General features: G+C 42.4%; 1 protein-coding gene across 1 annotated transcript in view; it reads left to right on the top strand.

The window, feature by feature from the left end:
- The first annotated feature begins 9,092 nt into the window (after positions 1-9,092).
- SLC16A7 (solute carrier family 16 member 7) overlaps positions 9,093-11,669 on the top strand; it is an 84,655-nt gene continuing 82,078 nt past the window's right edge. The window contains exon 1 of the mRNA XM_071733517.1: positions 9,093-9,302. The gene's annotated coding sequence lies outside the window, so the exon portion shown is untranslated. The remainder of the gene's footprint in view (positions 9,303-11,669) is intronic.

The following is an 11,669-nucleotide window of genomic DNA, read 5'->3' as shown; positions in this document are numbered from 1 at the left end:
TCTTGTCAATATTTTAAATACATTGAATAAGATCAAAAGGCTCAAAAAATCACATTGTTACACATTTTCAGGATAAAGGAATGCAGATTACCTGAGATTGCTTTTACTTGGCCAAATACATGTTATCATTTTATATTATAGAAGTGTATGATGTGCACAATTCACAACAAATGACAAGAGAAGGCTTGTCAAATTCATGGAATCCTAGTTTATGTTTGGAAGAAACTCAAGAAAGAGATTGTAACTATTTTTGTCAGAAACTTAATAATTAGAGTTGACTATTTTTTCAGTTTCTGGGAGCTGAATCCTTTATAGAACTGCAAGACACTGAAACGGACAGTACGTTTTACAAGATATCATTTTTTTTCTCTGTGTACAGCTGGAACTTAGAGACCAACACAGCTCACTCTGAAATGTATGCATACCAGTTGGTAAGCTGACAAGGCACTAGGTAGGTTCCACAGATTGCATTAACTCTTCCTAAAACAGGTTTGAATAGATAACTTACATTCAAGCACTTTCATATAGATTCTTATGATACCTAAGGCATCTTAATCTCCATTGAAATCTCACCCTAGACCATAATAAACTGCTGCAGAATTCAAGTCATTTGATAAGAAATGGATGTTTCAGTACCAGATACCATACTTGTATATCCAAAAATATCCATGAGACAATGATTGACAATAAAATGGAAACATGAAGAAATAAAATTTCATTATTGCTTTTGTAGAATAACCAAAACAGAATAGTCTGGGCATCACCAGAAGCTCCTGACTGGCCCAATTGTTACAGAATAAGTGAGTCACCCAAAAGGAAATAAAAGTACATCTGAAAAACACTTTCTAACACATGGCAGCCATGTCACAGATCAGCTGGGAAAAGGGTTTGGAATAGCAGTCTGAGGCCTGCCCTCGGTTTTTACCTACTTTAGGAAAATGTGACTGTCTCAGAGGAGAGCTGCAAAGTGAACTATGATTTTAATAAGAATATGTAAAGGCAAGAACTAAAAGATCTTAATGTATGATTTTGTTCATATAGTCCAGTACTTTCAACAAAATGGACAGCAACTGAGAGTAATGAAGGTTAATTGTGCATTCAATGTGCTCAAAGTGTTTATGATGCTTATAATATTCTGTAGACCAATTCAGCAGTTGTGTTTTCATGTCACCTTGAGTGAAAAACATGATCCAATTGATGATCATTGATACTTAAGGTTTCTGCAAACCAATCTATTCTTAAGTATATCATAGCATAGCATAGTATTTAGACTATGATAGCTGACAGAGTTGTGACATCTGCCTGGCAGGATAATTCAGATTTAGTACCTTAGGTATCCCTGTCTCATAGAGTTCTCTCACACATTCACATGAGAACTCCCAGCTCTCACACAGTCTGTGGGTTAAGTGCCTCCACAAGGACACTGAGAAACCTTAAGGAGAGAGCTTTTCTCTTTCCACTGGCAGTACAGCAAGTATCTTTGGCAATGCTCAACCATGATATTTGTCTAAACAGTTATCTAACTCATGTACCTACACAGAACAGACACCCTCATGTGAAGATGCACTGAATTAACTTCTGAGCACAGACAGCTAATAAAAGATGCCTTTTCTGCCTTTTCTTTTTTTTTTTTTTAATGCACAATTAGGGAAGTTCATCAGGAAAAGATGCTAAGAGTTCCTTATGTTTATTCCTATGGAAGTACCTGAATCTGAGAGTTATGTATGCTGAGACTGAGATGAACTATTCATTCTCCACTTTTCCTGTTGAATCTGGATCACAGTGTAAAAAAGACCAAAACATTCAAAGGATTCATGGGAGAGAAAAAAAAGAAAAAGTAAAAAAATATCTTTTTCTATCTTAATGCTAAGAATGCTTCCCTTGGAGAGATGCACCCTTACTTCTTGCTCCATTTACTCCAAATGTATTATTTGCACTTTTTAGGACACCAAGTTTTCAATATCCTGTTAGGTGATTGTTACTGATATACAGAATCTTGTGTAATAAATAGGCCTGTCCTAGAATTATATCTGCTTTTAAATTTTTTTTTCTATTTCTCTTTCATATTCTTTTAAGAACAAATTTAAATATGTAAGTCAAAAGAAAAAATTATCCTGCTATGTTAAAAAGTTATGTAATCTAATGAAGTTAGGCACATCCTACAACAGTGGTAGTAATTTGCAGTTGTATAACATCTGAAATGAGAAAATGATGTAAAAACTGTTTCCCAGAGTCTATAACTAGGGTTATTCAGGCACAATGGAAATATGAATCAGGCCTCAAAACAGCATAAGTTAATTTTAAACTTCCAGTGTACGTCAGCTTTGAAATTTTGGTCTTTTCTTGTTTTAGAAGTCATAGAATGACACATATAAAGAAAGTCATCCTCAGTAATCAGTTAGAGGCTTACATAGGCATACAATTAATTCCTGTCCAGTGGCATGGTAAAACAAGTATTAAAGCAACACATTAAAAAGCCAAACAACGTGTACATTATTTCCTTTTTAAGAATGACAGAAAGGACTGTTCAAAGGACACAAATTACTTACACAAACAGTAATGTAGACACGTCTAAGTTTTCTTAATACTTATACATAAGACTTGTAACTCCTTTGGTATATATAGACTTTTTAAAAAGCATTTTAAAAGCAAATTGAGCAGAAGTAATTTTTTGGATCTTTTTTGTTGTTACTGTTGTTCAGCTTTACAAGAATTCATATTTCATGCACATCAGCTACTTTATATGGTTCACCTGAGTGGGTTATCAAAATAAAGACAGATGTCACTGGAGTGACTCTAGCACTTCTTGGGTGGAAAGATGCCATTTACAGCCTTCATTTTTGTGCCCACTCTCACAAAAATATCTCTTGACGCTATCTCCCTACCACCAATATAGTCCTACAACATCTCAGAGCCCAGCAAGAAGAGGTGTCAGCAGGTATCAGTTTCCTTTCATGTTCATACAAGATTACACACTTTCCATAGACAGGAATTTGACAATTTTAAGTGTGATTTGAAGAGACAGGAGTTTTGTAGGACTGTGTTAATAAACAGATGTTAAGAACAACACTTACCTTTCCTCATAGACATGGGCCTTTCCCTTGCTGTGGTCATGGTGGGGAAAACAAAATGGCTCATTAATTTTAAGACAAATAGAAATAAGAGAAAAAAGAAATCATGTGCTCCACAGTGGACCAGAGCCAGCATGGCAGGAATACTATGTAGTGGTTGAACTAGAAGCACAGACACAGCAGGATGCAGGATAAGAAGGGGGTGTAACTAGTTTTCTATTCTGACAGCTGTAATTTAATAGAGGGTCATGGTGTCCCTGGGATGTTGGTCAGCTGTCTTTCAGCACTATGATCCTTCATGTTATTCCAGTAGTGGTTCTATAACTGAGTATGTCAAACTGCATTTCCAACAACTTGAATACTACTTCAGAGCTACCAGGCATGAACTACTACTGTATTTACAGCAATATGAAACACAGCACTGATCTGGGAGTTGAGTTCATCACTGACCTACCTGAGCTGTTACCTTCCCTCTAAAAGAGAGGTTTATTATCTCTCCCAGGTTTCTAGATTGCTTTTCTATTATCTATTTATCTTCCACACTTTTCCTGACTACCTGCTTCAGCTGAAAACTGCCAGCTGCCTCAGATTCTCTGTGATGTCTGATGGAGATCTTTGACAGCTGAGTCTATTGCTGTAGGTACAGTGTGCTATGTTCATGTTCCCTGGAGCTGTAAAAGAAAAGAATTTTATTGGGCCAGGAATAGACATGGTTGATGCTGGTAGAGAAAACTGACCTCAATAGAAAGTGATGCTTTGGATATATTTTATCACTAGAATTCTACAGTCTAATCACATTTATATGAATGTTATAATGGAAACTGAAGCATACATATCTCTTCCATGAATAAAACTAATCTAATAGGATTAGAGTTTTATGCTAGTGACAGCAACAGTTTTTTATGAGTGAGGATAGAGTGAGACACAGGCCAACAATTATCAGTTGTTGACATTGAGCTTATAGAAGATGACCTAGGTGATTTACCAATACAGTTCTAATGCTAACACTTTGTGTACTTGCTGGAGATGATGAGCCTGTGCACCAGACCAGCCTGCACATGGACATGAGAGAAATCTGAGTTGCATATTTATGGAACAGAAATCAGTCCAAAAAAGACAGCAAACAACATAATCAGAATGTATTGTAATGTAGGCCAGAATATCACACAATTGTAAACATGGACGTTTAGATCCAGAATTTGTGATTAGAAGACATAATCTGTGATGTGGCAGAGGAAGCCAAGCTTAGAAGAGGATCTGTACAATTCTGTGTTCAAATGAAACTGCATGAAAAGTGGCATGTGAGGGAAATGGACTATTCCACTAAGAAACTTATGCAAACAACTAGTGGATAGACTCACAGGAAAGAACATCAGGTATTCAACATTTGTAGCATTTTCTTTTTCTCTGGTGAAAATAGTACTTAACTTTTTCCATTAATGTCTCGAAAAAGACCTCAAGCAGATATCAACCAAAACAGGAGAGTGTACAACATACATTCTCCCAGAAGTGTCTCTCACTACCAAATATACACAGAATAAATAATCAGAAGTGTGACTTCTTTTCACACATGCATGAGATAGATAAGTTTATTTCACTTCTTCAAGTAGACCACTGAAAAACACAGAATGCCACCCTCCCACACAGACGTACGTCAATGCACATGCAGCTCTGAACATTCTCTAGCTTCTTGAAATTCACATATAAATTATTAACTGCTATCACTAATACATTTTTAATTTTACCCTTAGAACACGGATTTGAACATTTTTACTCTGAATAATGGGCTTCCTACACTGAAGGTGCTCTGAGCCTGAAAGGATGAAACATGATGACTGTCTCTTTTTAAATCTGCAGTAGGGAACGAATCACTTGTGATCCTTTGTTCTTCACTCACAGAGTGAAGAGAGAGCATTCACTTTAAAAACCTGATGCTATTGCAACATGACGACCACTGATGTAAACTCATACATCAACTCATAGTCTGAGAACTTGTGGTCATTTCTGTAACTTTAAGAAGGATGCAAGCTGTATCTAAACTTGTGCAAGACTGTAGGCCAGTATCATACAGTTATAACTGCATCTAGTTTAGCTTCAGCCTCTGTCTCTGACTACAAAACACAAAATGTGATGAAGCACCCAGCAACAGTAAGTCAAGTAAGATGCACACACCTTTCCTAGAGAGGGTGTTCTAAAAAGAGGTATAGAAAGAACCTGCACAAGGCACATATTAATATACAGAAAATATGCACGTATATGTTAGTAGAATCTGTTGCTTTTATACAGATATGTCAATATATGCAGTAGTAATATAAATACATGTTTAATATATATATAGAATATATCCATTTGTACTGTATGTAGCGCTGTGGTATACATAGCCTGCAGTATGTACCATGTAGTGCAGTAATACTGCATGTATGATACACCTTATCACATATATCACTATGGAAAATTTGTTGTCTGTAATATCTACTAAAAAAAATCTGTTTTTGTATCTATATAATATACATTTATTCCAGTTAATGCACATCAGTGAAGGAAACAAAACCATGCAATGAAAACCGGGCACCATTTATATCTTCATATATTCATTTTTCAGCTCCCTTTGAAAACCACTTTCTTAATATTCTGTAAAATTATGTAAACTTCAATATATCACTATAAAAGACAATGTAGCATTTCTGCATTTGACAGGAACTTTCTGAGGTCCTATAAGGCCTGTAATTTTCTTCAGGGCACACAAAACATTTGAATGTGGAAGAGAGCTTAACACCACTCTCATGCCAAGTATACAACTTTGATTTCAGCACTAGAATCTTCTAAAAAAAAAGATCTTACCTAACTTTTCATCATAATTTAAACATTTTAAATCCTGTAATTGTGGACTTGCCTGGAAGCAACAGTGAGTTGCATATGTGGCATCTGTGAGCACCTGTACTCAAGTTTCCTTTGCTTGTCATCCTGGGTTGCTTCTTAGTTTACCCTTTTCCCTCTTCTTGATTTAGTGGGTTCCTCTTGCATGCTTGCTGATCTTCCAAAGGCTGTAGTGCAGACTGCTGCCAAGACAGACACGGTGACCATGGAGATGCTGGGCACGGGTTCCTTTCACACATTTGCACAAGAGATGACTGGCACCACTACCTAAATTAATGCAAGTGCTCCATCTGTTTCAGGAATAAAAACATTTGCTGTTTCTAACAGTGAACTACTCACTGCTCCTTATGACTACACTGCCAGTATCTGCCCAGCGACTGTAGCAACAAACACACGACAAGAATTCTCTCCTGAATCTGAAGAAGTTGCAGTGGAAGCAGTGATGCATAAATGACAATAATAATATCCTAAATAAACAAGGAATGATAAAATGTTACATTACTGAGATATCCAGGTCTGTGTATTCTGCTTTGATGAGTGTAGTTTAAACCAGAATAATTCCTAACACTTCTCATATAAAAGCTAAGATATTCAAAAGAAGCAGAGACAAAGCAACATGATTTCTATGAATTTGCTCTTTATGGTAGCCTTCTGTGGATGAATTCTTTGATGTGTACTAGGTATGGCCTTGAACACTTCCAGGGATGAAGCCTCCACAACCTCCTTATGCAATCTGTTCCAGTGTCTCACCACCCTCACACTAAAGAATTTCTTCATAATCTCTAACCTAAATCTACCTTCTTTCAGCTTAAAACCATTACCCCTCATTATTACTCGTACATGCCCTTGTAAAAAGTCCCTTCCCAGCTTTTCTGTAGGCCTCCTTCAGGTACTGGAAGGCTTCTACTGAGGTCTCCCCAGAGCCTTCTCTTCTCCATGTTGAACAACCCCAGCTCTCTCAGCTTGTCCTTGTAGGAGAGTGTCCTGGTTTGGGACAGGATAAAGGTACTCCAGACCTCTGATCATCTTCAAGTCCCTTGTCTGGACTTTCTCCAAGTGCTCCATGTCCTTCCTGTTTGGTGGGCTCCAGAACTGGACACAGTACTCCAAGCAGAATCTCATGACAGCAGAGTAGAGGGGGAGAAATGCCTCCCTTTACCTGCTGGCCATACTTCTTTTGATGAAGCCTGGGATATGATTAGCTTTCTGGGCTGCAGGTGCACATTCATAGCACCTGCCCCTACCAGGAATGATTCTTCCTTCTCCAAGTACCTGTCTGTCTTCTGTGACTTGGGCAGTATGACTTGAGCACTTGCTGGTGAAGACTGAGGTAAAAAAGTCACTGAGTAACTCACTTTTCTGCAGGTAACCAGGTCTCCAGTTTACTTCTGGGAAGGGCTCACATTTTCCCTAGTCTTCCTTTCATGACTGACATATCTATAGAAGCTTTTCTTGATGCCCTTACTTTCCATGGCAAGATTTAATTCTAACAGGTCTTTAGCATTCCTAACCTGATCCTTGCCTGCTCAGGCAATTTCTCTGTATTCCTCCCAGGCTGCCTGTTCTTAATTCCACACTCTGTAGTGTTTGAGTTTGTCCAGGAGCTATTGCTCATTCATGCAGGCTTCCTGGCACTTTTGCTTCACTTCCCCCTTTTTGGGCTGCAGCACTCCTGAGTCTGGACGAGGTGATCCTTGAATATTAAGTAGCTTTCTTTAGGCTCCTTTTCCCTCCAGGGATTTATCCCGTGGTACTCTACCAAGCAGATCCCTGAAGAGGTCATAGTCTGATCTACTTTAGTTTGGGGTATTGAGCTTGCTGTGTGCCCTCTTCACTTCCCTAAGGATCTTGAACTCCACCCATCTCATGGTCACTGCAGCCAAGGCTGCCCTTGATCTTCACATTCCCCACCAGCTGCTCCTGGCTGGTGAGAACAAAATCCAGCATTGCACCTCTCCTCATTGGCTCCTCTATCACTCGGAGAAGGAAGTTAGTATCTATGTAGTACAGGAATCTCCTGGTTTGCTTATGTCCTGCAGTGTTGTCCAAAGTACAAGAAAAATACATAAAGTATTAAACAAACTACGTGCAATAAAGTTAAAAAAAAAAAAAAAATCACATTTTAACCACATTTACTTTTGTACATATTTTGCAACATAAAGTCAACAACTGTAATTACTCCAGCCTCCTCACACTACTTTAAGCATAACACAAAATACGCAACCTTTACCCATGAGAACAGGCATTATGGTAACAGCTTTAATTATGCAATTATGTGATTATGTTCTACCTCTTCCCCTACAGGATTTCAGCCTTAAGGACATTTTTTTTTTTGAGAACTTAGTGGCCGCTTTTCATAAATATGTTAATGATGCATACAAAATAGTTTTTTGGAGGTTTTTTGTTTGGTTTGGGGTTTTTTTGGTTTTGGTTTTTTTTTTTTTTGTTTTTGTTTTGTTTTGTTTTTTTTTTTTTTTAAGGGATTGGTAAAGAGAGCAGAGAGAGGTGACCGAGATTTTGATCTCGAAAACTTATTGCTGACTGGCCAAATTTAAATTCGTGCTTTAGCACAAGAAAACCCCATGGTTTTTTTGGTTGTTTTTTTTTCCAAGCCCGGGCAAACTGATGCGCCTTTTTGTCAGCTTTCCGCGGAACGCCGAGTGCAAAAAGCCTTATAATGCGAAATACTCGGCACCCCCAACCCCGAAGAAGAGGAGAACGGGGCGAGGTCAGGAGTCGGGGGGATGGACACGTCTTGCGCTGCCAGGAGTGAGGTGAAGATCGCGACACGCAGCCAGTGGAGCGCTCCCTTCCCCGCTCGTCCCAGGGCATCGTACCCCGACCATCCCTGTAGCCCTTCCCAGGCGAGGCGCCGCTCCAGGTGGGCGGGGGAAGTGGTGGGAGGTGGGGGCTCCGGCCCCGCTCCAGCGGCCGCCTATACCCCCGCTGAGGTCCGCCTCCGGAGACCGGATCGGAGCGTCCCACCTCCTGCCCTGGCGCTGGCTCCGTCTCCCCGTGCCGGGCGCCGGGCGCCGCGCCGCGCCCCCGCCAGCCCCGAGGAGCCGGGTTGGGCAGCCCGGGAGGCGTCTCCTCCGCAGCCCCCGCCCTCCCGCGCCGGTGCTGAAGCGCTTCGGCCGCTCCCCGGCAGCACCCCCGGGACAGCGGCGCCCCGTCGGCCCCGCAGCAGCACCCGGGCCTCCCTCCCTGCCGCCCGGCCCGGGCTCTCCCGCCGCTGCGCTGCTGGCGAGGACAACTCATGGGAAATAAATAAATTAGTTGCCCCACTCACCCCCGCGGCAGGGAAAGGAGCCGGCGGCGGCTGCGGGATTAGATCCAGCCCGAGCTAGAGACCAGGTAACGTAACCTACCCGCCTGGAGGGAGGAGGAGGAGGAGCAGCGAGGCCGCTGAGGTCGCCCCCACCGGGGAGGGCTCCGGGGGACAGAGAAGGGGCTGCCGCAGGCGGGGCGCGCCGGCGCGGCCCCGGGCAGGCTGCGTGAGGGCGGCTGCCCCAGCGCTGTGCGCGCCGCACTGTCAGTGACACACACACCCCCACCGCCGCCCACGCAGGGATGGATGGATGGATGGATGGATGGATGGATGGATGGATGGATGGATGGATGGACTGACGCCACTCGGGGTGCAGCCGCCGCCCCCCGCGGGCGCTGCCCCCGGTACCCAAGCAGCCATTGCAGAGAGCAGCCGCACGCCCCGGCCATGCCCCGCCGCCCCTGCAGCGAGCAGTTTCCCGGCTGCCATGCGGGCGCCCGGCGCTGACCGCGGGGCAGGGAGGCGGGCGGTGGGGCCGGGCCGAGACCCCAGCTTCGGGGTTAGGACCGCGGTGTGATTCCGCCCCGCGCCCCCGCACGCATCCCTGCGGGGCGGCGAGCCGGGGCCACCCCCCGCCTCATCCCCGGTCGCTGCGGCACCGCCCGCCCCCGCCCCGGGGGCAGCTCCGGAGGGAAATGTGGGCGGGGAAGCCGCGGCGGCCGCAGCAGCAGAGCAAAAAGCTCGCTGCCGCACTTGCCGTCATCAGGAACGGGCCTGCAAAAGGCGATAATGTCATAGCTCTGTGGTCAGGATGACCTTGAGGAAAGTGGGTCTGGAGGGACCCTGTGCTGCACCATGTCACCTGCAGCACTAGGTTGTTCTCCTCTGAGCTCGGCAACGCTGACATTATTATCTCTAAACATTGCTGGATTTAGGTAGTGGTTGTGTACTGAGCTCCCGCTGTAACTGGTACTAGAGATGGGAAAACACTCCTACATCATTCTCTTTACTTGACCTCTGTCAGTACACTGTGCAGTCAAGGTCCTTGAAGGAAATGGTGCTAATTTTCTCCCCATTGAGGACCAGTTGTCCAGAGAGAAAAGTTATGTTTGCCACTTTCTGTCCTGGGTTCCTGGTTGCTGAAGTGGCCCCTAAAAGGCACTGAAGCAATCTCAGAAGAGACTGGGAAGTTGCCCAGTTCACATTTCAGAGACCAGTGTTCCCTGGAACTTCGGGGAGGGCACATTACCTCTCAGCCCTGCAGGCATGCTGGGCTGACACTGCTTTTCTAGTCAGGTGGATAGGAAAAAAAACCAAAACAGAATAAGACCAAGCTGTTTTTTCAGATGCCAGCCTGAGCTTTCAGAAAAGGAATCTTACTCAAATTATAATTGAAAGCTTTTTTGGGAAGAAGAAAGAAACCAAAGGAAGCTGCTACCTGATGGAGGCGTCCATTCTTGTTTCATTGGTCTCTATAGTAATCACTCGTGTTTCCATAGTGACATCCATCTGGGGCTCTCAAGTTACTTATAAAATAGTAATGAAATAGGTGCTTGCAGCTTCCATTGCAGGAATGGGACCATAAACTTAGCAGCACCCAATCAAGCCGACAAAATATTGCTTCAGTTCTGTCTAGATGAATCATGATATGAAAGTTGGTCTTCAAGACAGGGATGTAGACTGATATTCAAAGGAAGCAGAAAGCTGACAAATAGTTCAATAAAAGTGGTAAATGCTTTTCAGTACAAGTATTAAATATGTGGATAATGTATAAGTGATTCCCTTCTTATTTTAAAGACAGCTCTCTCCTCTCTCCTGTTATTGTCTGCCAACTGTGAATATCATACTTGAGAATGAGTGCTGAATATTTACTCCTTCCACGTGGTGGAATAAATTCAGAGAAGAAATTATATTCCAGGTGTTTCCATTATTTGTACAATTTATTACGGAACCGTAACTCTGTGTCTGTAAGGGCCCAGCTAACTTAGTTTGCAAGATAGTGTTTACAATGTAAATGGCCGCAGAGCAGACCAGCTAATTACTTTGAATAGTCTTGAGGTGGCTTGAGGCTATGGATTTTTTTATGGCAGCATTTTTGGTTTGTGAAATCAGACTTATTTATAGCCTAAATATCAACTGTGGTCTTCGTGGAAGGTCTTCGTGGATGGCAGAAAAAATAAAGTCATACATTAAAGCTCTTTGGATTATATAGTGGTGCAAATGATACAAATTATCTGAGTGGGTATTTTACATGTAAGGAGACTTTGAAATAGTACAAAGGGAAATATCAACGAAACAGGTAGTTAAACATAATGCCTCTATGGCTGCAGTGAAGAGAGATGGAATTCTGTGTAATTTCAGTGTAAATGGATGTACCATTAATAGTACGTAAAAAAAAAAAAAAAAAAAAAAAAGTGCCTCCTTCCAGCACTTTAACCTAATTCCACCTATCC

The sequence above is a fragment of the Heliangelus exortis genome, chromosome 1 (genome assembly GCF_036169615.1).
Source record: "Heliangelus exortis chromosome 1, bHelExo1.hap1, whole genome shotgun sequence".
NCBI lineage: Eukaryota > Metazoa > Chordata > Aves > Apodiformes > Trochilidae > Heliangelus > Heliangelus exortis.
This window is presented reverse-complemented; position numbering and strand designations above follow the sequence as displayed.